Genomic DNA, 26,018 nt, shown 5'->3' with positions numbered 1-26,018 from the left:
CTTTGAGAAAAACATTCATAATTAAATATTCATGTTTAGAATGTAAGAATAACTAGTAAAATTAGATAGGAATACAAGACACAGTTTCCAAACCGGCAATGAATAAAAAGGAGAATTAATTTTTTTCTGGTCTATTAGACACTTGGAAAGGAGAACAAAAGTGTGGTAAGCAGAAAACCCAAAATAAGATAATAAGAATAATTTCGAATATATCAGTATTACAGAATATATGCAGCATGACTTCATTTATGTAATGCTTTAAAATTCATAAAACAATTCAAGTGTTGTTCTCAGATATATATCTGTGTGCAATCATATTACACAGTCATGTAAATGAATACCCATCTCTGGGGGAAGGAAGGAGGGAATGGGATGGAAGTAGGGTACACAGAGGACTTCCACTGCAGACTTTCTTTCTTTTTAAAAATTATGTGGTAAATATGACCAGAGGTTAATATTTCATAATCTGGGTAGTAGACTCACAACTGTAGTTTTCTGAGCATTTGAAACACTAAAATATCTACATATAAGTCTATACCAAATGCAATGTAACCTCCAAATTTCCAAATGAACAGATCTTTTAGGAAAATTTTTTGATCACCTTGATGGCTCAGTCGATTGAGCGTCCGACTCCTGATTTTGACTGAGGTCATTATCTCGGAGTTGTGAGATCAAGCCCTGTGTTGGGCTCCATGCTGGGCGTGGAGCCTGTTTGGGATTCTCTCTCTCTCTGTCTGCCCCTCCCCCACTGCTCATGCTCTCTGTTTCTCTAAAAAAAGAAATTTTTTTGATTACCTTGAATACACAAACTTTCAAAGATACAGATGGAATAGTGAAAGGTTTACTTACACTATTTAATTTTCTAATAAAATTACATATTCACATTTATAAACATGTTTTACATAAAAAGAAGTATTAATTGGAAACACTGTCCTTTTGCCTTGTGAAACAATTGTAATTAAACTAATCATGCATCTTTGATGTCAGTGATTTTCTTAGAAAGCACTTAGGGGGGCGCCTGGGTGGCTCAGTTGTTAAGCGTCTGCCTTCGGCTCAGGTCATGATCCCAGGGTCCTGGGATCGAGCCCCACATCGGGCTCCCTGCTCTGCAGGGAGTCTGCTTCTCCCTCTCCCACTCCCCCTGCTTGTGTTCCCTCTCTCGCTGTGTCTCTCTCTGTCAAATAAATAAATAAAATCTTTAAAGAAAAAGAAAAGAAAGCACTTAGGGATATGTTCGAGGCATCTAATGCAGTTCTTGAGGTCACACATTATCCTCACTTCCCTCAAAGTTGAAATACAACCCTCTTCAGTCTATGTATAATGGTGTCACTGGAAATATCTGAAGCATCAAATTTCCATCCTCGTATTAGGACAGTTTTTTTTTTTTTTTAATTCACCCTATAGGTTTATGTTTACTATCTCCAAAGGTAACCACTTAAAAGTGATCCTTAAAAGTCTTGGTTACATCAAGATCTAACTCTTGCAATTGTGAAGCCATGCTCCCATGCATGATGACTACATTTGCATTAAATTTATTTGCCTCATTTTTAACTCTCTTCTGTCAGATGGTCATCCAAAATTAGCATTTTGGATGCAACTGAAATCATTTCTAGCTAATATGTCTTGACCAAACAAGTATTTTGTTCATCAAACTAAATATAATAAACCACAATAGGAGACACAGTGCAATGTCAATGAGAGATTACCTTATACCTGGTACCACCATGCAATCCTATGGGTTTGATATTTTAAACCTACAAGAATGTATAAATAATAAAAGAAAACAAACACTTGCATTCCCACCACACTGAATAGACCCCTTTTCTGAGCAATAATTTAAATTTGTTAAAAATTGGTTTCTGTTTCTGGGATAAGATAGCATAGACTCAATATTTTCTCTTTTTCCTCTAAGAACAACTAAATACCCTAGAAATAATTCAACAGACAATGTTAAAAGAACTCAGAAAGTTGGGTAGAAGAAGACAGACTGGTTAGGGACCTCAGGACTTGAAGAGCAATACTGTCATAAATCTTTGGGTTTTCACTGTTTTTCCAAGAAAAGGGAAGCCCAGCAGGGACTTAACTGGGAGACCCACACCCAGGGGCAGTGACAGGCCAATCTACTCACAGCAGTGGTACCAGCAGAGCCCAGGAGGCTGCCCATCCCCTGTCCACATCCAACAAGAACAGTGGGCTCAATCTGTCCACAGCAAGGGCAAGAGTGGGTCCAGAGTGGACCCATCTACCCCACCCCCTACATCAACCACCAACATTTATACAGGCATCAATGGCACTAGCATGCTCCATGTTTTCTAGCCACCCAGTCAGTGGCAGCAAGTGACCCAAGGCTAATGTCACTCAACCCTCCACCTAAGGGTAAAGAGTCACCCAGATGCATGGCTCCTGATCCTCCACTCAGTGGCAGAAGGCAGCTCTAGTAGGCTCTTCACTCCTCCAGAGGCACCTACAAAAATAGAACAGGAAGCCAAATGACATAGGTGGCCAGTGAACAGGCCAAGGGTAGTGCTCTCCTTCTCATAGGTCTGGAATCCCTCACATCCTACTTAAGAATACTGAGAGGCCCAGGGAAACACTGTTCATCCTCACAAATGGCACTAGCAGGGATCTGACAAAAGCTCAAGCAGAGCCACATGAATGAAACAGACCAGAATATCATTGCAAGGGCTCAGGAAACTAAATTGTCATTGGAACTGAAAGCCAAAAAAGTAGGACAGAACCCGCAAGCAAAATCTAAACAGAGCAAATGCCAGCTAAAATAAAAGATGCAAATACAGAGTCTTCTAAATAAAACCTAAAATGTCCAAAATACAATAAAAAATTACTCATCATTCTAATAACAAGGAAAATCACAACTTGGATTAGAAAGATATTCAACTTAGGGCACCTGGATGGCTCAGTTGGTTGGGCATCTGACTCTTGATTTTGCCTCAGGTCGTGATCTCAGGGTTGTGTGATCGGGCCCACGTCACGTTCCATGCTCAGCGTGGAGTCTGCTTGGGACTCTTTCCCTCTTCCTCTCCCTCTGTCCCTCCCCCCTCCCCCCCATAAAATAAATAAATAAGTAAAATCTTTAAAAAAAGAGATAATCAACTGATACTAATAATAAGGTGAATCGGATTTTGGAATATCAGACAAAGATTCTAAAGCAGCCACCATAAAATTGCTCCAACAAATAATTATGAATTCTCTTAAAACAAATAAAAAAAATAAAACCACAGCAAAGAAACAGAAAAATTTAAAAAAGTACTAAATGGAAATTATAGAACTGAAAAATACAATAACTGAACAAAAAACCTACTAGATGGGCTCATGGTAGAGTGGAGATGACAGAAGACAGAATCAGTGAACTTGATAAAAGCTCAATAATATTTACTCAGTCTGACCAACAGAGTAAAAATAGACTAAAAAAAACAAAACAAAACAGAATTTCTGGGACAATATGGACAATAAAAAAAAATCTTACATTTGTCTCATCAGAGTCTCAGAAGGAGAAAAGAATGTGGGGCTGAAAATGTATTTGGAGAAATAATGGCTGAAAAATTCTCAAATTGGCAGAAGACCTAAACCTACAGAATCAAGAAGCCTAGTGAACCCCAACTCAGTAAACACAAAGAAATCCATGCAAAGACAAATAATAACTAAGCATAGGAAAACTCAAGATACTATAGATACTATAACCATTAAAGAAATAGAATTTGTAATTGAAACTCCAAAAGAGATTCCCTGGCCCCAGTGGATTCACTGGAGAATTTTACCAAACATTTAAAGAAGATTAACATCAATTTTACCCAATCTCTTCCAGAAAATAAAAGAGGAGGTAACACTGCCCAACTCATTTTATGAGGCATGTAGTATGTTGATACCAAAACCAGGAAAAGACAGTGCAAAAAAAAAAGAAAACAGATCCAATATCTCTCGGGATTTTAAAAACAAAAATTCTCAACAAAATATTACCAAACACAATCCAACAATGTATACAAATAATTCTTTCTTTAAGGCTTTTATCTTATTTATTTTTTTATTGGGACAGAGGGACAGAGAGAGAGGGAGAGAGAGAATCTTAAGCAGGCTCCATGCCCAGTGTGGGACCCGACACAGGGCTCCATCTCACAACCCTGAGATCATGGCCTGAGCCAAAAATCAAGAGTTGGACGCTTAACCGACTGAGCCACCCAGGCACCCCTATACAAATAATTCTATCCCACGATGAATTGCGATTTATTCCAAGAATGCAAAGGTGGTTCAACATTCAAAAATCATTCAACGTAATCCATCATATCAACAAGTTAAACAAGAAGAATCGTATGATCATATCAATGGAAATAGAAAAAAACACATTTGAAAATGCAGCACTCTTCATGATAAAAACTCTCAGCAAATTAGAAACAGAAGGGAACTACCTCAGCTTCATAAAGAGCGCTTGCGAGAAACCCAGAACCAGCATCATACTTAATGATTGAGCAACTGGATGCGCTGCCCTAAGATCAGGCACCAAGTGAGGATGGTCATGCTTACTACTCATACTCACCAGAGTACAGGAAGTTCTAGCCAGTGCCATAGGCAAGAAAAAGAAATAAAAGACACAAAGAGAAGAAACAAAGAAATAAAAGTGTGCCCATTTTCAGATGGTCTATGTAAAAAATCCCAAGGAATCTATTTAAAAAACAAAAAAAAACACCCAACATTCCTGGAACCAATAAGTGAGTTCAGCAAGGTTATGGAATACAAAATCAACACACAAAAATCAATTGCATTTTATATACTACTCATGAGCATGTGGAAACTAAAATTACAAGACATGATAGAATTTACCTTCATGCCAGAGAAAGTGAAATATTTTGGTATACACTTAACAAAACATATACAAGATTTGTATGATGAAAATTATTTAAAAAACTGGTAAAAGAAGTCGAAGAAGACCTCTAATATGTGGAGAGACATCCCAATAAATGGATTAGAAGACAACATAGTAAGAATGTCAATTCCCTCCAATTTGATACATATGTTTAATGCAATTCCTATTAAAATCCCAGCAAGGGGGGTGCCTGGGTGGCTCAGTCGTCTGCCTTCGGCTCAGGTCATGATCCCAGGGTTCTGGGATCGAGCCCAGCATTGGGCTCCCTGCTCGGCGGGAAGCCTGTTTCTCCCTCTCCCACTCCCCGTGCTTGTATTAATGCTCTCACTATCTCTCTGTCAAATAAATAAATAAAATCTTTTTTAAAAAATCCCATCCAGGTTGTTTGTGGACACAGACAGATTTATTCTAAAATGTATATGGAAAAGCACAAACCCTTGAGTAGCCAAATAATCCAGAAAAAGAAGGATAAGGGAAGAATCATTCTACCCAATATTAAGGTTTGTTACTTAGTTACATTAATCAAGGCAGTGGTATTGGTGGATAAATAGACACATGGGTTAATGGAACAGAATAGACTAGAGATGGAGCCCCACAAATACGTCCAAGTAATTTTTGACAAAGGTGCAAAAGTAATTCAGTGGAGAAAAATGGCTTTTTCAACAAATTACTGCCAGAACAATAGACATCCATAGGAGAAAAAAAAAAAAGAAAAGAAACTTAACCCAAACCTTATAACTTATAGAAAAATTAACTCAAAATGGATCATGGGCTTAAATGTAAAACATACAACTATGAAACATTTAGGGTAAAAAAAAGAAGAAAAATCTTTTTGATCTTGAGCTAGGCAGAGATTTTAGACTTGACACCAAATGCACACTCAGAAAAAGAGAAAATTGGTAAATTGGACTTCACCAAAATTAAAAATGTTTGCTCTGCAAAACACCCTGTTAAGAGGATGACAAGACAAGGTATGTACTGGGGAGATATGTTTGCAAAACACGTATCTGGTACAAAGGACAAGTATGTGGCATATACAAAGAACTTACAAAACTCAAAAGTAACAAAACCTAACAGTCCAATTAGAAAATGAGCAAAAGACATGAAGAGCTATTTCGCTGCAGAGGATACACAGATGGCAAATAAGCACATGAAGAGATTTCAGCTTCATTAGCCATTAGGGAACGGCAAAGAAAAAAACCACAACGAAATATGATGACATGCTGTATAAGGATGGCTGAAATAAAGAAGAGTGACAACACCAAATGCTGGCCAGGAGGCAATGCAAAGAATCATTCATATAGTGCTGGTGAGAATGTAAAATGGTACCGTTACTCTGGAAAACAATTTGGTCAGTTTTTTTTTTTAAGATTTTATTTATTTATTTGACAGAGAGAGACACAGCGAGAGAGGGAACACAAGCAGGGGGGAGTGGGAGAGGGAGAAGCAGGCTTCCCGCCGAGCAGGGAGCCCGATGCGGGGCTCCATCCCAGGACCCTGGGATCATGACCTGAGCCAAAGGCAGCCACTTAACAACCAAGCCACCCAGGCGCCCTAATTCCGTCGTTTCTTATCAAAGGAAACATGCAACTACCATACGAGCCAACAATCACACTCCTGGGCAGAGGGCAGAATTTCCAAAGACATGGAAACCTGACATTCACACAAACACCTGTGCATGAATATTTATAGTAGCTTTATGCGTCATAGCCAAAATGTGTAAACGACCTAGATGTCCCTCAACAGGTGACTGTTGAACAAACTGTCATACATCCATACCATGGATTACTGCTCAACGATAAAACAGAATGAACTACGGATACATGTAAAAACTGGAATCAAATTTGATAGTATTATGCCGAGTGGGGAAAAAAAGCCAATCCCGAAGGTTACGTACTGTATGATTCCATTTAGAGGAGATTTGGAACTGACCAAAGTTTTGGAATGGAGGACAGATTAGACGTTGTTAGGGGCTAAGGATGGGGTAGAGGAGGAGGGAGTAAAGATGGCAACAGAGGTGGTAACTGCAATGCTCTGTGTCTTGACTGTGTGCTGCCCGCACGTGCCCTCACGTCCAAGGACACACACAGGCAAATGAGTGCAAGTCAAACTGGGAAAACACAAAGACTGGTGGATGATAGCATGTCAATATCCTGGTTGTGAGATTGCCCGGCAGTGTTTCGAGATGTTATCATTGGGGGAAACTGGATAAAAGGTACAGGGGAATCTTTCTATATTATTTCTTACAACTGTGTGTGAATCTACGATTATCTCCAAATAAAAGTCAACAACCCTGCAAGTCAGAACTTCCTCCCTCCCCCTTCTTTCCCCCTCCCCCCACCCCCAGCTAGTTGTTGAACACTGACCAGCGCAGAATTGCTTCTCTTTGGAGAACGGACTTTCTGTAGGCAAATTCATGGTTTCTTCCCCGAGTGCCTCCCAGGAGACAAAGTCGGTGGCTGGGGGCAAGGGAAGAGCCTGCGGCCTTAGAGGGTGGCTTTACCTTCCTTGACTTCAGGTTTCCTCCCCTGTAAAATGGAGACAGGACTAGAGCAAAGGAAAATGAACACTTATGGAGAACCCACTTTTACCCATGTTACCTTCCTTTGTCCTCTCGGCTAGGCCAATGAGCCATGCATCAGGAGTCTCCAAGTTTCAGATGATGAGACAGGCCGAGAGACATGCCTACCACAGAACGTGGCCGGGGTTGGAGTCCACAGTCCACACATGTTTGGATACTGCCGGCTGCCTGGAAGCCTATCCACTCTCTGACCCTAAACCCTACAAGGCGGCCTCTCCCAGTGGAAAGTGAGCTGGGCAGAGAATGTCTGAGCCTCTAAGTGCAAGTTGCGGGGGGAGGGCTGGGAGGGACGCAGCCTGCTCCCACCAAGCAGATATAGGAGCCGCAGACCTCACCGGGCCAGCTTCCCTCCACTGTGGAGCTAGCCGAGACAGCTGCTCATTTCCCCCTGGCTGGTTGTCCGTTCCCTACCATTGCCCGCAGTACGAAGACAGAACAACCCCAAATGCCCAGCACTCTGTCCTTAGGGACCAGGCAGGGGATCAGGGTCAGCAGCTGTGAGCCATGGGACTGTGGGTACGTACCACCATGGATGACGCTGGCCGGAGCCATAACCCTGGTCCTGGGGCCAGGCCCGGCCCATGAGGAAAGGAAAGAAGTGTCTCCTTGGGTTGGAGATCACATCGCCCAACAGAGGCTTACCTTTCAACCCTTGGCGGTCTCCTTGGTGCTTTCTTCACAAACTCTAGAGGATGGACAAAGGCAAGGCCATTCAGTGGTTAGAGCCCTGGGCTGGAGGTCAGGAGACGTGGACTCCAGCCAGCCCTGTGACCTCCTCCAAGACTTTGGATGAGTCATGCTCCCCACTCTGGGATTCCATGTCCTCAACCATAAAACGAGGGGTTCGGATCTGGTGGTCCCCAAGGCCTCTCCAGGCCCTGCCAGTCCTCATATTCAAGGTTAGCTCCAAGGCGTGCACGCAGGGCCCACCAGATTCCACCACAGCTCACAGACATGATTGGAACAGAAGCCCTAGTCCGATTTCATTTTTCTTCCGAGGCTGTTTATTGCCTAACAAAATGTACTTAGTGGTAAATTCGTGACTGTGATGTTAAGTGTAGGCTACAAAGCCAGAAACAAATAAATAAACAAACAAACAAAAAAAGGTGAGGGGGAGGGGTGGGGAGCACAAAGCCCGAAGAGGGAGGGCCGTCCAGAGGGTCGGGAAGCCTCGGATTCATGGGAGCGGCTCATACACACGAGCACTATTCCTTATTTATTCACATCCTCTGCCCTGTCTGGGTTCCGCGTGGTCTCCACTTCTTGTTAGCTTTTCAGCTGCACACCAGGCCCCAGCTGGCAGCGGCTAATTGCAATCAGCAGGTGAGAAATGTAGGTTCTCCGAAAAGGAATTATCTCCAGCGCTGGGAACCATTCTGGGAAATGTAACAGACCTGGGAAGAGAGGGGGAGATGTTTAAAACCTGAACTTCTGTGAAAAGCATTAATTGAAAAAGACAGCACCGCACACCAGGAACCCATGACTCGCTCGCCTGAAAATATAATGAAGCAACTTCGTGTGCGAGGAAAGACGGGGGAAGCATTTCCATTTCTGCAAAAGCAGCTCCTGCCTCGTGCGCACAAGCCCTGCCTGCTCTTTTTTCCCAGGAGAGCCAGAGAGCACAAAGGTTTGCTCTTGGAGGTTCGTCTTTACCTTTACATTCTTCTGCATCAGTAAAACCACGGCGTCAAGCTAAGGACTTTTCATTATTTTTATTTATTTATTTATTTATTTATTTATTTATTTATTTATTTAAAAAGAAAGATGTAAGGCAATCCCCTGTGAAGTGGAATGACTTGAGAAAGCAAGTTCAAAATCGGGGCGCGATCTCGGGGTTGCCAAACACGCAGGTGTTCGCTCAAGCTTCGTGCCAAGGGAGGGGGGGCGGGAGGGGGGTGCAGCTACGACCCTAAAACGTGGTCTGGCTCCTTGGGGAAGCAAGCAAGCCGCAGGGCAAGGAGCAAGGTCCTGGTGGGGACTGTGATCTCGGCCCAGGCTGCTGGCCGTCACTCCCGTCGGAAGCACCCGGGGACACGAGAAAGGCCCTCTAAGCACCTGCCTGCTCGCCTAGAGAATCGGCTTCTCTCTGTGCGTTATCAGCAGAGGGAATGAAAAGCGTACCAGAGGGGTGATTTGAATTTCATTTTCTCAATATGTGCCCCTGTGGGGAACGCTGCGTGGTGCTGCATGCTGATTCAAGGAAAACGGTCTCTGCTCCGCTGGGGTTGAAGGCTCGTCGTGGGTAGCTCGCCTTGCGCCGGGCGGTGGGGGCGCCCCGAGCACGGACTGAGGGATCCCAAGGCCTGTCTGGCCACCTTTACGGACAGGCCCCCCCAGCCCCTGCGGCCCGGCCGGCTCACGTGTGAGAGGAGTGTGTGAATTTGGGGCTGCGACCCCTCCCCAGATCCTGTAGAAGGCAAGTGCGAAGATGTGGCATAAAACACAAAAGGCTCGCTCCCCACCCGCCCTGAATAAATGTTGACTGGGGTTTGGGGGAGGGTGGGTAGCTTTGTTTTCCCTTCCTTTTGGTTGTTTGTAAGGTAAAGGGGAGGGAGAGGTTAGGCTGCGGAGCTGGGCTCTGAAGGAACCACAGTCCCTGGTGGGAGGTCAGACCAAGGACAGCTATGCCAGGGGGATCTTTGTCCACCTCCAAGAGCCCCTCCCACAGTCCCCAGCCATTCGAAGGGCCCAAGGAATGTCAGAGGAGAGATTCAAGTCTCCAGGGGAGGAGATAAAGAGGCCTCAAGATCTTTCAGCCTTGGAGCCAAACCCCAGGCTTTGTGATCAAAAGACAAATAAACAGCCATTCCCACCGGGTCTCTCAAACCTGCTGAGCAGCACAAATGTTTCCTCCTTATAAACAAGCGTACCTGAAGAAGGTGAAAAAAACCAGACCCTGAAATCCCACACAGTTTTTGGCAGACCCCTTAGGAGAAACGGCTGCAGGCAGCTTTATCAAGTGCCTTTCTCACATCGCTCTGAAATAAGATGTCAAAGTTTGAACATAAACCATGAACAAACAAAATCAGCCCTGTTCCTCATCCCAGTTCGCCCATGCTGACACAGGGAAGGTTGAAATAGAGCTGCAGAATTTGAGGCCGCTGGAACGATCTGAGAGAGGCCAGTGGGTCTTGGAGGTAAGCAGGGAGAGGAGGCCACCTGTGGCCTCCTTTCAACAAACATGGGGCCCTGTCCCGCTGAGATGCGCATGCCTAGGGGGCCCTAGTCCTACTGGTGTCCATGGAGTTGTGTTTCCAGAGGTGTCAATGGCCAAGACAAATGCCCTAAGGAGCACCCACTATGAGCCACCATTTGGGATACAACGCTGTCCAAACAGAGCAGGTCTCTGCCCCTAAGCTTCCATTCTAATTAGTAAATTAAGCAGCATGTGAGTAGGTGATACATGCCAGAGCAAGAATACATCCAGGAGAGGGGGAGCCTGGGTGGCTCAGTCAGTTAAGTGTCCAACTCTTGATTTTGGTTCCGGTCATGATCTCAAGGTCGTGAGAGTTGGGCTCCACGCTCAGCGGGGAGTCTGCTTGAGATTCCCTCTCTCTCTGTCTCTCTCTCCCCCTTTCCCCTCCCCCTCAAATAAATAAATAAATAAAATCTTTTTTAAAGAAAAGAATACATCCAGGAGAGGGTTGGAGAACAGGAGAGGGCTGTGGTTTATAGTGGGGTGGAGGGAAGGCCTCACTGAGATGAAGTGACTTCTGAGCAAAGATGAAGGAGTGAGCCCTTCCAGGAGGCGCTCTGAGGGAAGGAGGACCCAAGTAGAGGGTACAGTAAGTGCCAGTGTCCTGAGGTCGAAGCGGGCCTGGCAGAGGCAAAGGGCACCATGGGAGCCAGTGGAGTTGAAATGGAAACACAAAGGGTCTCTGCAGATCCTTAGTGCAGAACAGAGTCACAGAACATCAGAGCCAGTGCCCCAAGTCACCTCATCAGCCTGTTCTGTTGGGCTGTCATCTCAAGAGCCACCTCTAGGGGCCTATGGGACTCCCTGGCTCTCCATTAACTACCACCTAGTCCCTGATAGGGTCCTGTTCAGTTACTAACGAACTAGAGGGGAAGCCCCACCCCCTGACTTCCTGGACGTCAAAGCTCCCAATGCTTCAACTTGCCGATGGAGGCATCCTGGAGACAGACATGGAGGAAGAGGGAGGGGGATTTGAAAGTGTCCCTCACCACCCCCTGCCCCCTGGGTCCCCTATAAAAGGTGTCACCATACACTGAGTGATTCAATAAGAGTTTGGTTGACCCTTCCCCACCACCTTTCCCCCAGGAAGAGTGGAGAAGCCTCTGGAGAGACTTAGTTGTGTCCTGGACTCATCTGATTTCTCAGAATGTCTTGCACAAGACCCAGTGTCTATCACACTGATATACTTTGCCCTGGCTCAAAGAGTGATGCAAGTAGGGTCTACCCTACACCGAGGAAGCTGCAGCTCTGGGCTAGCCCAAGCACTTTGATGACAAATTCTTGGCTCGATGCCCTGAGGATTTCCTTGGTCAGAACCTCCCTGCTTGCTTTTCAGCATTTATCAACATAGGCATTGTGACACGCAGACAGAGCCTCGAAGCAGGGTGACCCCGGCAGCAGGGAGCTCATTCTGGAAGCCCAGAGACCTGGGTTCTGCAGCAAGGCTATGTGCCTGGATGTTGGGGTTTGGCCAGAAGCAGGTCAGAAGGTCTGCGGCTATGGAGTAAGGGCCCTGTGATAGGGCAGAACACTCCACAGCTGTGGGACCTGTCGAGCAGTCTGTGTAGGTCTGCTGTGTAGAGCCTGAAGACAGCAGTACAGGCAGTCAGGAGGGAGAGATGGACATGAAGGGGGGGAGAACAAGGACAGACTGGAGGCCAGCTGGACAGATGGGAGCCTTCCCAGTTTCTCACAGCCTCCAACTTCACGGACGCAGGGGACCTACAAGCCAGGTGGGGGGCCCTCCAGCACTCAGCTGCACACCCGGCAGCCCCGGAGCTCAGAGAAGCCCAGGGAGGGGGACCGGTGGTGCTGGAGGGGCTGCGGGCGCAACTGCCACCCACGCCAACGAGATGAGAGGGTGGATGGGTGACACGTGTGAGCTGGGACAGTGCCTGCCCTCCTCCGACGGTCGAACCACAGAAATGGCTGCTTCTTCACTTCCACCTTCCAAATCTCACACAAATTTCTCTTCTGGCCAACCCTGACCATGGAGGGAAAAGGAAAGAATTCTGTGAAACGTAGTTCCCGCTTAACTACTACGGTACAAATCCACCCCTATGACTTTGACCTCAGGCCTCAGCTTCCTCACCCTCAACATCTAGGGGTTGGCCTGAAGGAAACTGTTGGGAGCATCCATGTTACAGTAACGATTTCTTTTTCTCCCTCACTGGCAAACCAGTGAGGGCAGCACATCATGCCATGTCAACTTGCATCGCACACAGAGGTGCCAGGAGAGCCCAGATGCTATTGCAACATTGGGAGTCTCCACTGGCTGGACTGAGTCCAGAGTCTCAGCCTTAATCCTCAGAGGAACTCCATGTTCTGTGGGCACACACACTGCCTCATTTCCCACCTTATCGTAGGTCTGCAGGAGTGAGACATTATCCATCGGTCTTCCCCAGTAGTAAACCTCAAATCCAGCATGCTGTTGGACTCACACCAGTCACCTGCTGAGGTGGTGGCAGCAGGTGATGAAGCCCATGCTCCATCTCTAGTACTCAAGCTGAGAAGTCCCAGAAGGTTGCAGAAAGATTTTTAGGCAGCACACAGTTCAATTAACAATCTGGACCCAAACATCGTCTCTACGAGTTCAGCTTCCAGGTGATTCCAGAAAACTCTAACACAACCTAATGAAAATCTTTCTCAGCAAATAAATGTGAGCATTGTAATCCATGAAGAGCTTTTGACAAAATATGCTCTTTGTAGACTCTGTTCTTAGGTACTGCAGGGGATGGGAGGGGACAAAGAGGTAGAAATGCAGAAAGGAAATGGAAAAAAATTAAACTGTATAGAAAGATTTATGACCAAAGAAATGAAGAGGGGTAAAAACACAGCTGTTCAAGAGAAGGGAGGCTGGATGGATCTTCTTTGAAATTCCATGAATTTGGGAAATCATCAACAAAATCTAAAGCTAGAGGCTCCCATGTCAGCACATGCGAGGTGCAAAGAAAGGAAGGAAAGGAAAATGCCAGAAGGAATACCTTAGTTCAGAATACCTCATGAAAGAAAGAACTTTTTTTTTTTTTTTAAGATTTTATTTATTTATTTGACAGAGAGAGACACAGCGAGAGAGGGAACACAAGCAGAGGGAGTGGGAGAGGGAGAAGCAGGCTTCCCGCTGAGCAGGGAGCCTGATGTGGGGCTCGACCCAGGACCCTGGGATCATGACCTGAGCCGAAGGCAGACGCTTAACGACTGAGCCACCCAGGTGCCCCGAAAGAAAGAACTTTTATTATGGGACAGAGTGGGTGCAACACTGAATGAGACTATGGTCCTGAAGTTACACCCTCTAGATTTGTGCCTTGCACCATGTCTTTCTGTGGGGGAGGAAAGTCACTTTCCCTCTACCCTTCTAGGTTCTTGGCTGAGACCCCCCCCCCCAAGCCATATAAAAGACTAAGAGGAGAAAAACAAATAGATGTTTAATAATATGCATACCTTCCATGTACATGGGAAACACCCAGGAAAACAGACTAACTCCAAACTGGCCCAAGCCACCCTCTTAAATACCATCTCCAGCTAAAGACCAGAGAAGATGTTGGGGGAAGGGAGGCCAGTTATGGGAGGTTTCTGGGCAAAGCATAGTAATCAAGAGTAAAGGTGTTATGCAGACTTAGGTCATGACCTTCTCCACTGATCAGAGTTTCTAGAGATTGAGTCATCCTGGTACAGAGAGGGAGACATCCTTACAAATGGAGAGTTCCCTTATACATGTAATTTTCTCTTACAAAAGGTTAACTTGTACTCAGTTTTCTGAAGTTTTTCCCAAATCTGCTGTTCCTTAAAAATAATCAGCCTAAAATAATCTTTATGCCAAAGAGGCATATTTTGAGGTGACAAATTCTGCCCCTGCCCAGCTGGAGCATATGTATGTCTCGTGTGGAGTGAGGTGGCTCACACCCCAGCCAGGGAGCCTCCAAGGTGCAAAGGCCAGTCAGCAGGAGGGGCCAGCACAGCTGTAAGGGTGTGACCTGCGGAAGAAGAGACATTGAAGTCTTAAAAGTGGGAAAGGACTTATGTCCACACAAAACCTGGCATGCAGATATTTATAGTAGCTTTATCCATAATTGCCAAAGCTCGGAAACAACCAAGATGTCTTCGGTAGGTGAATGGGTCAATCAACTGTGGTCCATCCAGACAGTGGAATATGATTCAGCACTAAAAAGAAATGAGCTATCAAGCCACAAAAAGACAAGGAGGAACCTTAAATGCATGTTACTAAGTGAAAGAAGCCAATCTAAAAAGGCTACATATGGCATGATTCCAATTGTATGACATTCTAGAAAAGGCAGAACTCTGGAGACAGTAAATAGTTGAGTGGTTGTGGGCAGCTGGGGAAGTAGGGGAGGGAAGCATAGGTGAAGCACAGAAGATTTTTAGGGCAGTGAAAATAGTTTGTATGATATTATAATGGTGGATACACATCATTACATTTGTCCAAATCCATAGAATGTCCAACAGCAAGGGTGAGCCCTAATGTAACCTATGGACCCCGGGTGATAATGATGTACCAGTGTAGGTACATCAACTATAACAAATGTACGTTCCGGTGGGGGTGTTGATAAGGGGGAGGCTGTGCATGTGCTGGGGGAGAGGGTATCTGGGAAATCTCTCTACCTTCTCCTCCATTTTTTCTGTGAATCTAAAACCTAGAGGAGAACACAAGCAGCAATCTCTCTTACCTCGGCCACAGCAACTTCTTGTTAGACACGTCTCCAAAGGCAAGGGAAACAAAAGCAAAAATGAACTATCGGGACTTCATCAGGATAAAACCCTTCTTTACAGCAAAGGAAACAGTCAACAAAACTAAAAGGCAACCTACGGAATGGGAGAAGATATTTGCAAATGACTTATCAGTTAAAGAGCTATTATCCAAAATCTATAAAGAACTTATCAAACTCAATGCCCAAAAAACAAATAATCCAGTCAAGAAATGGGCGGAAGCCATGAACAGACATTTCTCCAAAAAAGACATACAAATGGCCAACAGACATATGAAAAAATGCTTAACATCACTCAGCATCAGGGAAATACAAATCAAAACCACAATGAGATACCACCTCACACCAGTCAGAATGGCTAAAATTAACAAGTCAGGAAACAACAAATGTTGGTGAGGATTCAGAGAAAGGGGAACCCTCCTACACCATTGGTGGGAATGCAAACTGGTGCAGCCACTCTGGAAAACAGTATGGAAGTTCCTCAAAAAGTTAAAAATAGAGCTGCCCTATGACCCAACAATGGCACTACTAGGTATTTATCCAAAGGATAGAAACATAGTGATCTGAAGGGGCACATGCACACCAATGTTTAATAGGCCAAACTGTGGAAAGAGCCCAGATGTCCGTTGATAGATAAATGGATAAAGAAGATGTGGTATGTATATACACAGTGGAATACTACTTGGCCATGAAAAAGAAAGAAATCTTGCCATTTGCAACAATGTGGATGGAACTAGAGGGAATTATGCTAAGTGAAATAAGTCAGTCAGAGAAAGAAAAATACCATATGATTTCACTCATATGTGGAATTTAAGAAACAAAACAAATGAACATAGGAGAAGGAAAGGAAAAATAAAATAAGATGAAAACAGAGAGGGAGGCAAACCATAAGAGACTCTTAACTGTAGGAAACAAACTGAGGGTTGCTGGAGGGGAGGGGGCTGAGGGGATGGGGTAACAGGGTGATGGGCATTAAGGAGGGCTCTTGAAGTAATGAGCACTGGGTATCATATGCAACTGATGAATCACTAAATTCTACCCCTGAAACTAATAATACACTATATGTTAACTAAATTGAATTTAAATTAAAAATTAAAAAATTAAATAAAATAAAACTGCTCTAAAAAATTAGAGTCTTTTTAAAAAGTGGGAGAGGAAACCGAATCTGAGGTTCCTTAACGTTCAGCATATCAAAAATGAAGGTTTAGAAACTAAATCGTACTTTGGTTAGCGAATCACAACATTCTTCCTGAATCCTCTCGATGGTTCAGTGCAAACACGGCTCAGGTCTCCCATTATTCTGCAGACATAAAAGTTAGGCCCAGGACTCTCTAGGGGCAGGAATGACCTAAATTATAATTTAGCCTGTAATGCCTTTGTCTAGTGCAGGGTTGGCAAACTTTCTCTGTATATGGCCAGATAGTAAATATTTTAGGCTTTGCGGGCCATACGGTCTCTGCTTCAACTACTACTCCACTGCTGTAGCATGGTTGTGTCCAGTAAAACTTTATTTACAAAAACAAGCATAGGCTGGACTTGTCCTCAGGACTGTAATTTGCTGGTCTAGTACGTTCCTAGAAAGTTGGGCTTGCCTATGCTCAAAGTATGCACAAACTGATTGTTGAAATTATGCGTTACATATAAATTATATGTGTTCTAACACAGAGAAGGAGGGATTAAGGAAAACAGTGACACAAGAGAAGAAAGGAAGCTGATTTTTGTTTCATAAGCCAGGGGGAGAAGAATGCAGAGAAGAGCCAGGAGGAGGAGGAGGAAGGAAGCAAAGCGGGTCTTGCTGGGGGCGGCACACACTCAGAGGAATGCAAGACAAACAGAGAACACGAGACCAGAGCTCAAGGGACTCCAACTCCAGGCCATTCTCTGCCCTTCTGTTATTCTGCCCAATCCCCAAATCCTCACAATCTGGAGCCAGGCAGGAAAGGAAGGCACAGCAGGCTCTGGTGGGTGAGCAGGGGTGGGGATGGCAGCCACTCTGGGGGTGTCTCTCCATGAGGACAGATCCCTATCTTCTTCCTACAACACATTATGCCGAAAACATAGCTAAACTTGAGCTTAAATAAACAATTTAATCAGCAGCCCCGTTTCCTTTTATCACCCAATCTCCCGGCTAGACGGACTAATTATTTTCCATCTCCTAACCGCTGGACTGTTAAGTATCATCTGAAGCAAACAGAATACCAGGCATTGCTGAATGCCATCGCAGCCCAAGCCCTGCACTAACGGGATTCCCACGGTGGCTGCATTTTTAAAGACCCTGCAACTAAATAAACATGGCTCTGGGAATGACTGCTGTAAAGAAGTACTTTGTTGTGCGGGGAGGGAGAGAAGGCTTTTTCATCAGAAAACACGGCCAGTGTTCTGATCATTAGCAAAGAAAACAAGATACAGGTCGGATTGTAAGCAATCCCATCACCACTTCAAAGAGGGAGAATATTTCTAGATCATCTAGATCCTGATGAGTGCCGCATTTCGAATTCTCTGGGCCTTACTTCCCCACCTGTAATATGGGGCCCGTGATGTTTACCACGGGGAGGTGTTCTGCAGAATAAATCAGATAATGCAGCTAACTGGGCTCTCGGCCTATAGTGGGTGCTTTCTAAACAAGAGGTCACCTGATGTTATCAATGACTGATATCTATAACACAATTCTGGCACAAAGAAGATCACGCCAACCCTGCGGGGAGAATTGCAGTCATGAAAACAGATGGTTTCCTTGCTCTTTATCAAGCTTCCCGTGGTCTGTGTCTTCTACAGAGCAGCTCCCCTGAAATGGGCTCCTGGCCAGGGTAGACATTACTTACATTCGAGAAAAGGCGCTGTGGTGGACCCCACCCCTTGGCTGCCATCCCACCTCCAAGGCCGTGTGGAATTACGGAAGTAGATAGGAGTCAGGATAAGTGGAGACTTAAAGCCTTCTGGGTAATCAGACAATGCCATCCACTGAATCACAGGTTTCTTTTGGCAGGTGTACAGAGGGAACACCCTTCCTGTCGCTGTAGCCCTTCCCCAGTCCACGGCCTCTCCCGGCCTGGGCTCCAGCCCCCCGCCGGCTGATGTCCCTCACACGCAGTCCACCCGTGTGGCTGGCGGGGAGGGGTACGACTTACCTCACAACCAAGGCCTTTTCTGGTCCCCGCATCACTGGCTGTCCATCCCCACAGCCCCTCCGCAGGCGCGTCAGGCCTCACGGGAACTCTGGCAGTTGCCTCCCAGCTGTTCCCTGTGACCTTAACCTCGGCCCCCTCCAGTCCCTCCTCTGCACGTGACCAGGAGGCTTGCTCCAAAGACCCAGATCTGCTCCTGGCACCACACTGCTGAACAGCCAGGACATGTAGAACAAAGTTCACCCTCTTCAGCAGGATCTAGAAGGCCTGTTCCAACCTGGTGCCAGCCTACCTACCCCGGGCAGCCTCACCTTCAGGCCTGTACTCTTGCCCTTCTCTCTGCTTTGCATGCTCACCCCCTTCCATCCTGAGCTTGTCCAACTTCTGCTCAACCTTCAGCCTCTAGCTCAAACGCGACCTTGTTTCTGACATCCCCCTGTCAGACAAACACCAACCGCCCCCTCGTCTGTATTCCTGTAATAACTTGTATGTCACTCCCTTCTGGTACTTTCCAAACATTAGTATAACTAGTTGTAGATGGTTTGTGTTTGGCTATAGCCTCGATGAGGGCACGAGCTATAACTTATTCATTTTGGTCTTTCTAGCACTCAACCCACTACCTGACATGGGGTAGTCAGTATGCTTTGCTGATAGAATAGAATGAATTCAAAGAGCAAATGCTGTGGGTTTGGCAGGGCAGGAGTGGCTGATGCGGGCAAGACGCAAGAAATCCAGAGGCACCACCAAGGGATTCTACTATATTTCTTCATTAATGGTTTTAAATTCTTCTTAGGATCGCCTTTGGAGAATTAGCCAACCTTTACTGCTACTCGCTCCCTCTTCTACCAAATCGATAACCATCTCTATTCTCAGAGCTGTCAGTCATCCTGTATTTACGATTTTAAACCCTAGTTATAATCCATCCCTTGACCATGTTTTGCTCAGCATCCACGAAGCTCAGGAGGCTCTGTCTTTTTAGACTCTGCCTTGCCAACCCTCACTACCCTCCACCATCCGCAACAGCCTTATTATCAGTAGTTTGCATAGATGAAGTCAAGAGACTCCCCATTTCACTACGAGGATTTTCTAGGGGCTCACAAGGACAGCCTCCCGAGTAACCCTTTTGCTGTTTCTTGCCCTGAAGCCCAAGGGTAAGCTCCACGCTCCGTGGCAGGGGATGTAAGCTCTTCCACACCCTGACTCCCCTCCTGCCTTCTCCTCTCACCACTGCCACCCACCTCTGGTTGGGACCACCCTGGGCTTCACTGCTGTTCTGGAAGCCGGCCAGGCTCTATGGTGCTGCGTGGCTCTCCAACGTGCCGTTCCTGGAATGCTTCTCCTTCCTCCTCCATCTGGTGAACTTCTAGTCATCCTTCAAGGTCCATTGCCTCTTGCCTCTTCAGATGCAGAAGCATCTTTTCTGCCAATACTCTTCCCCCTCCTATGTGGGAAAGCACTACAAGTAGGCTTTCATGATGGGATCCTCCCTACTTCTATTCTTTTTTTCTTTTCCCATCTTTCTAATTTATTTAATTTTTGGATATCAAGGGCAATCACTGGATTACTTATAATTACTGGTGAATGACTTACTCTCATCATTGGCTCATGCACACTCCATAAGCACTAGCAAAGCCATTACCCAAAACGAAAGCTAGGCAGGACCGTGATCATAGCCTACACATCGTCCCCCACGCCCATTAATCCATGCCTTTGACTCCCCGTTTGACAGGATTTATCATACTTTTGAACCATATATTCATCATCCTAATTCTTTCTTTTTTATATAGTTTTACTGCAGCTACATACATTCTTTTAAAATTAAAATACCTTATTTTAGTTGTTTCTAACTTCAACAAAAAGGAACATTCTGCATGTAATCTTTCGGAGTTTATTTTTTTCAGATTTTGCATGGCTAAGATGTATCCCTATTTTTCTATGTCACTGTCACTCACTTAGTCTCCTCTGTAATTTTCTATGGTGTGTATATGCCACAATTTATTCCTCTACTCACCTTTTGGTGGGCATTTGGCTTGGGATAGGGTTGCCAGATTTAGCAAGTAAAAAATACAGGACACCCAGTTAAATTTGACTTTAAGACCATTTTTTAAGGATAAATATGTCCATGAAATATTTGAGACATGCTTATTACCAAAAAAGTACTCATTGCTTGTCTGAAATTCAAATTTAACTGGCCATCCTATATTTTATCTGGCAGCCCTAGTTTGGAAACGAAGCTGCTATGAACATTTCTCTACGTGTCTTCCATTGGACAGGCCAAGGTTTCTCTTGGGTCTTTACCTAGGTGTGTGAATCCCAACTTACGAGATTAACACCAAACTGCTTTCTTAAATGACAGCTCTCGATTCTTGAGCCCCATCTCCTATTTTAAGAATAGAAAAGGTGTCAGAGTGTGGGAAGAGAGGATTGTACGTGAGGAGATTGGTGAAGAGCCATAGCTCCACAGTGAATGCCCCCTTCTCTTCCTTTTAAGGCAGGGGTTGGGGGTTACTCTTTAACTCCAAGCCTGGTGAGGGCCTTCAAGATGTTTTGCAATATGTTCCCTGCAGGTGGGAGACCCAGGGCAGCTCACCTATGCCCGCAAAAGCTAAAGCAGACTGTGGGTTGGGTTTTGCTTTCAGACCATGCCTCCAGAGGCCATGTGTGTGTGTGTGTGGGGGGGGGACAGAAGGGCCATTAGGTGCTTTCATGGCCAAGTCAGTAGAGACTTGGGGTGACCCTGGACTCCCAGGCTATATTGGGACAAGAGATGCAAGAGTGTGACCCACAGACTTGAAGTAGCCACAGAAGAGAGAGAGCTGATGTGGAGCCAGCTTGGATCCTGAGCAGTGGTGCAAGGCAATCCCAGCTGAAGGAGGCTAGAGATAATCTTGCCAGCTCGCTAGCTCAAGAGCAGCCTAGACCACCACCCTTCATGGTGACCTATCAGCCCAAGGTCAAGAGAACTGGAGAGAGGTCTCCAGCCATGAGACCCTCTGAAGGGCCCAAGAGAACACCTCAGGAGGGGAAAAGCTGGCTTTATTCATCTTCCATGCCACTCCAGGGCCCCAGCTCTAACCACCTGAAAATGAGACCCAGGAAGGGCAATGGCGCTGCCAAGTTGGAGCTGTCTGCTTCCCGGCCTCTCCTCCCTCTCCCTGTGCCAACGGTGGCTGCGGCAAAATGGCCCCCAATAAATGGAGGTGGTGAGCAGCGACAAAGGAGAAGTTCCACTCCCCACCCAACCTCCCTGTTGCAGCCTTTCTGCCTAAAGGGGGCCTGAGGCACGGAGGGAAAAAACTGAATGCCAAGCCAAGCTTGGAGTTTTGACTTTTCACATCTTGGATGGGACCTTCGAATTGCTCAATTGTGAACTGAAGTGACCGTAACAATCTATTACCTAACAATAAACAGAAATAAGACCTGCTTAGTTTGCATTCAGGTTTTAGAGAAGATGACCCTCCCTGAATCAAGTCAAACAATCAAGTGCTGCTTTGTTCACGGCAGAAGCTATGCTTATCTGCTACTAGTTACACAGGCATGTCCTGATTGATGCATATTCACCTCACACATACATTTAGTCACATCCAGCCAGCCACACTGGACAACCCAACCAGCCAAGAGGTCAAAGGGTTTCCCTCCCTCCCAGCCTCCTGGCGCTCCTTCCCCTTTCCACTTCTCTCCCTCCCCCGCTCCCCGCTCTCTCTGTCTTTCCCTCTTTCCCTCTCCCTCACTCTCCTGTTCTCTTTTCACTGCTCTCTGTAAAGCCTACTGCATGTTGATATTCTCAGTCTCTGGGTCCTCCTCCTCCAAATCCCAGGATCTTGGTCCTCACTTTATAAGAAAAGTAGGTGGTAGGGAAATAGGAGACTGGCCTGGCAGGTGATAGAATCACAGTGATCCAACAGGATGTGAGCATCCTAATAACAAGTAGGCTATCACAGATGAGGGTTTGGAAGTGGATTGTCATCCTGCTGGACACTGAGCTCTTCAGGAACAGAAACCATGTCTTATTTGCTTCGGTGTCTCTAGCAGCAAGCCCAGTGTCCTGAACACAGTAGCCCTTAACCAGAGCTTATTGGAAGGATGAGCAAGTGAATGAATAAATGAATGGGTAAATGGATTTAACAAAAGGCCACAAGGATCAGCATTTGGTCACATCTATTTCAAGTAGTATCCCCAACGATGAAGATAAAAGGTCAGTATCTAGCAAATTTGTGGTGACCAAAGCTGGGAAGAAGCCATAACGTACTAGATGACAGATTCAGGACTCAAGATCTCAACTGGATGGGCAGAATGGGTAAAAGAAACAAGATGAAATTCAATAAAGATAAATGTAACCATCTTCACTGGATTCAAATGGTCAACGGCCCCAGTTCAGGAAACTCAGCTCCCTTTGAAAATCCCCTGGGAAATTTTTGGTTCACTATGAATCCAGCAAAACCAGCAAAACATGGATGCCAATACAGACGTTCAGAACCAGGCTTGGGCAGGCCATATCAGAGAAGGCTAGGGAAAGGAGGACACTGCTAAATAGAGCATGTCAGAGCCTGATGAGCAGGAAGGTGAGGGATTTGGAAACTTGAAGATATAAGAAATAATTGAAGAAATGGGACATTTGTGCCTGGAGATCAGAAATAAGGAGTCAACAAGAATAGCTTGAAATTGGTTGAGGAGCCATACTGTAGATGAGGAGTTAGTTTTAGAAGGCGGTGCCACAGCAGAATTACAGAAGGGTAATGTATAGCTGAAGATCCATAAGAACCCTGTCTCAGAACATCCCAACTACAGAACAGGCTACTCGGTGAGGCAGGAGCACTCCCACTCACCTTAGGAAGTCCAAAAGAAGTTCAAGAATGATCTCCAAGGGTCTGTGCAGGCCCTGGCCTCCCGAGTCCCTTTTGGTCTTGATATGCTGGGATTCCACCTTGGGTTCATTAGGTAAAGCCTGTCTGAATTCAGGAAGCAGGTGGATTACAGAGTGAAGTTTTGGCATATAGAGATACCAGTTATGTCTGAAGCCAAGTAAATAGTGTGGTCTGATGAGAGGCTTTGGGGGCCAAATAAAATGGAGATGAGCCAGGACCAAAATTAGTTAGGTGCCACTATGTTTGCAAGGTTGATTTAAAACCTAACATTCAAAGGACACTCATAATCAGTTCCAATAAGAACAAACAGCATTCATCAAGCACTAATAATAGGCAGATCCCAAAGGTTCCTGTCTCTTGGAATTAAAAGCCAAATAACTCTAGTCCTCTAGGGTCAGAAGCAGGTAAACTAAGAGTTGAGGAGAAAGGGCCATGGGACTAAATCAGAACCCAAATGCCTTCAGATGGTTTTGTTCCACCGAATATGAAATATGTATTTGGAATCTTTGGTTTTAAACATGTACTTACCTTAAAGGAGACAGGTTCTATGTGTGGCATCCTGTAGGCGCTTGTTAGAAATGCAGAGTCTCAAGTCCCTCCCAGACTTACTGAACCAGAATCTTCATTTTAACAAGAGCCCCAGGGAGTTCACAAGTGCATTAGAATTTGAGAATCAGGGGTGCCTGGATGGCTCAGTCGGTTAAGCATCTGCCTTTGGCTCAGGTCATGATCCCGGGGTCTTGGGATCGAGCCCCACATTGGGCTCCCTGCTCAGCAGGGAGCCTGCTTCTCCCTCTCCCTCTGCCCTTCCCCTCCCATTCATGCTCTCTCTCTCTCTCAAGTAAATAAATAAAATCTTAAAAAAAAGAACTTGAGAATCAGTGTTCTACACTAGAGTTGACCAAAAAATGTTGTTTTCTTGCGGTCTTATGCCATAAATCCAAATATGGGACACATGACCCACCAAGTATGAGCATATTTGTGAAGACAATAGGACAGGATCTTTGGCATTAAGACCATCCCTTCTGCAAAACTGGTTCCTGTGGTTCCAGAAAGACCGACAATTGCTAACCAAGTGATTCCATGCTGAATCAAGCAGCTGGGTTTAGCCTGAAGTAAACAGAACTTGTGTCTCAGAACCTGGTGATGTCTGAGAGAATAGGAAAGCAAGTGCGATCCTTAGAATCCAATGATCCAATGCTCTGGAACCCACCCTTCCAACGTTGGAGGCTGGAGCGATTAGGGTAGTTAAGATGAACGATGAACGCATCACTTGTCTTGACCTTTAGCTGTTCCTTCATTATTATCTTTAGTACATGACCCCATGCTCTACCCTGGTGGCGGCTGGTGCTATTTTAGAAGTGGGGGGGGGGGGTGCAAAAGACACCTGTTCCACTTGTACTGTGAAGGGCACCTGGCATGTCGTCTGGAATGGAGCGAGGATGAACAAAGGGAATTTTAAGTTTTATAATGAAATGCCTTGAAACCTTTTTTGTTTGTTTTTTGCACTGCCCAAGTGTTACATTGTCCTTTTCAATGTGAGAAACAACCCAAGAAACCAAGATAAATGGGAAAACATCAAGGCTTAAAATGAAGGATAGTCTGGCCTTGAATGAATCAAAAAATCCATGATTTTAATTCACATCTAATCATAAGAAGCAATGAAATAGTCTTTTGATTTGTTCCGGTTTTAGGACCAAATCCAAACATCTTATCTAATAAGGATGCTCAAGGCCATTACTCACCCAGTAGTATTCCTTCTCTGAAAATCCCAAGAAGAGCTTTCTTTAGACTGACATTTAAACAGAGTTCAGCCTCCCACCATTCCATGGGGCAGCCCTGTAAGCAGGTGCAACTGGCTTCAGCAGGCACAGCCCAAGATCACCAAACACAGACCTTGAAATCTCTCCAACACAGCCCGAGAAGAAATAGCAGCTATCTCTGTGGTTCTTATTTACACGTTTTTTCCTGCTCCATAAATCAGATGGGAAAAAAAAAAAAAAATCTTGTTTGGCCCATAGAACAGGACAGAACCACATGTGAGCAGGAGTGCTGGGGGATCATGCCCTCTGCTTTGGGGGGCCATTTGTGTGCCTGGCAGGCCTTGCCCACAGGAATGAGCAAGTCTGGGAATGAGGGCAGGGTGGCAGATGAGCAGGTGGCTGGGGGCTTGCAGGAGACATGGGAGCCACGGAAGGTACAGGCTTCCACTCCACATTTCTCCAAGCGCAGTCGTGCAGCGGCATGTCTCAGACAATCAGGGAGCACTAGCAGGCACCATCCACACGCTTATCCCTAAGAAAGTCACATTTCTTGGCAACGTTCCCCCTGGCTCCACCCGAGTAGGGAGGCTGCTCTTTAAACCCCCTGGTGTTCCATGGGTCGGAGAAGAACCCGCCTGCCCCAAGGCAGAGCATGCCCCTTGCCTGCTTTATCCAGCAGTCCAGCCAAATAACCCAGCAATATTTATTTAGTAGCAATTATGGAGTTGGTGCTGGGGAATGCCAAAACCAAATGTGCAAGATTCCATCCCTGCCCTCAAGAAGGTCCCTGTTTTGTGTGTGTGGGGGGGGGTGGTGGCGGGGGGGATATACTAACATGACAAACTAGCAATCACAAAGCAGCAGATAGCAAATGCCAAGAGAGTGGTA

This window comes from Phoca vitulina, unplaced genomic scaffold (assembly GCF_004348235.1).
Source record: "Phoca vitulina isolate PV1807 unplaced genomic scaffold, GSC_HSeal_1.0 scaffold35, whole genome shotgun sequence".
In the NCBI taxonomy this organism is placed as follows: Eukaryota; Metazoa; Chordata; class Mammalia; order Carnivora; family Phocidae; genus Phoca; species Phoca vitulina.
The sequence above is the reverse complement of the archived record's forward strand: the minus strand, read 5'-3'. Positions refer to the sequence as shown.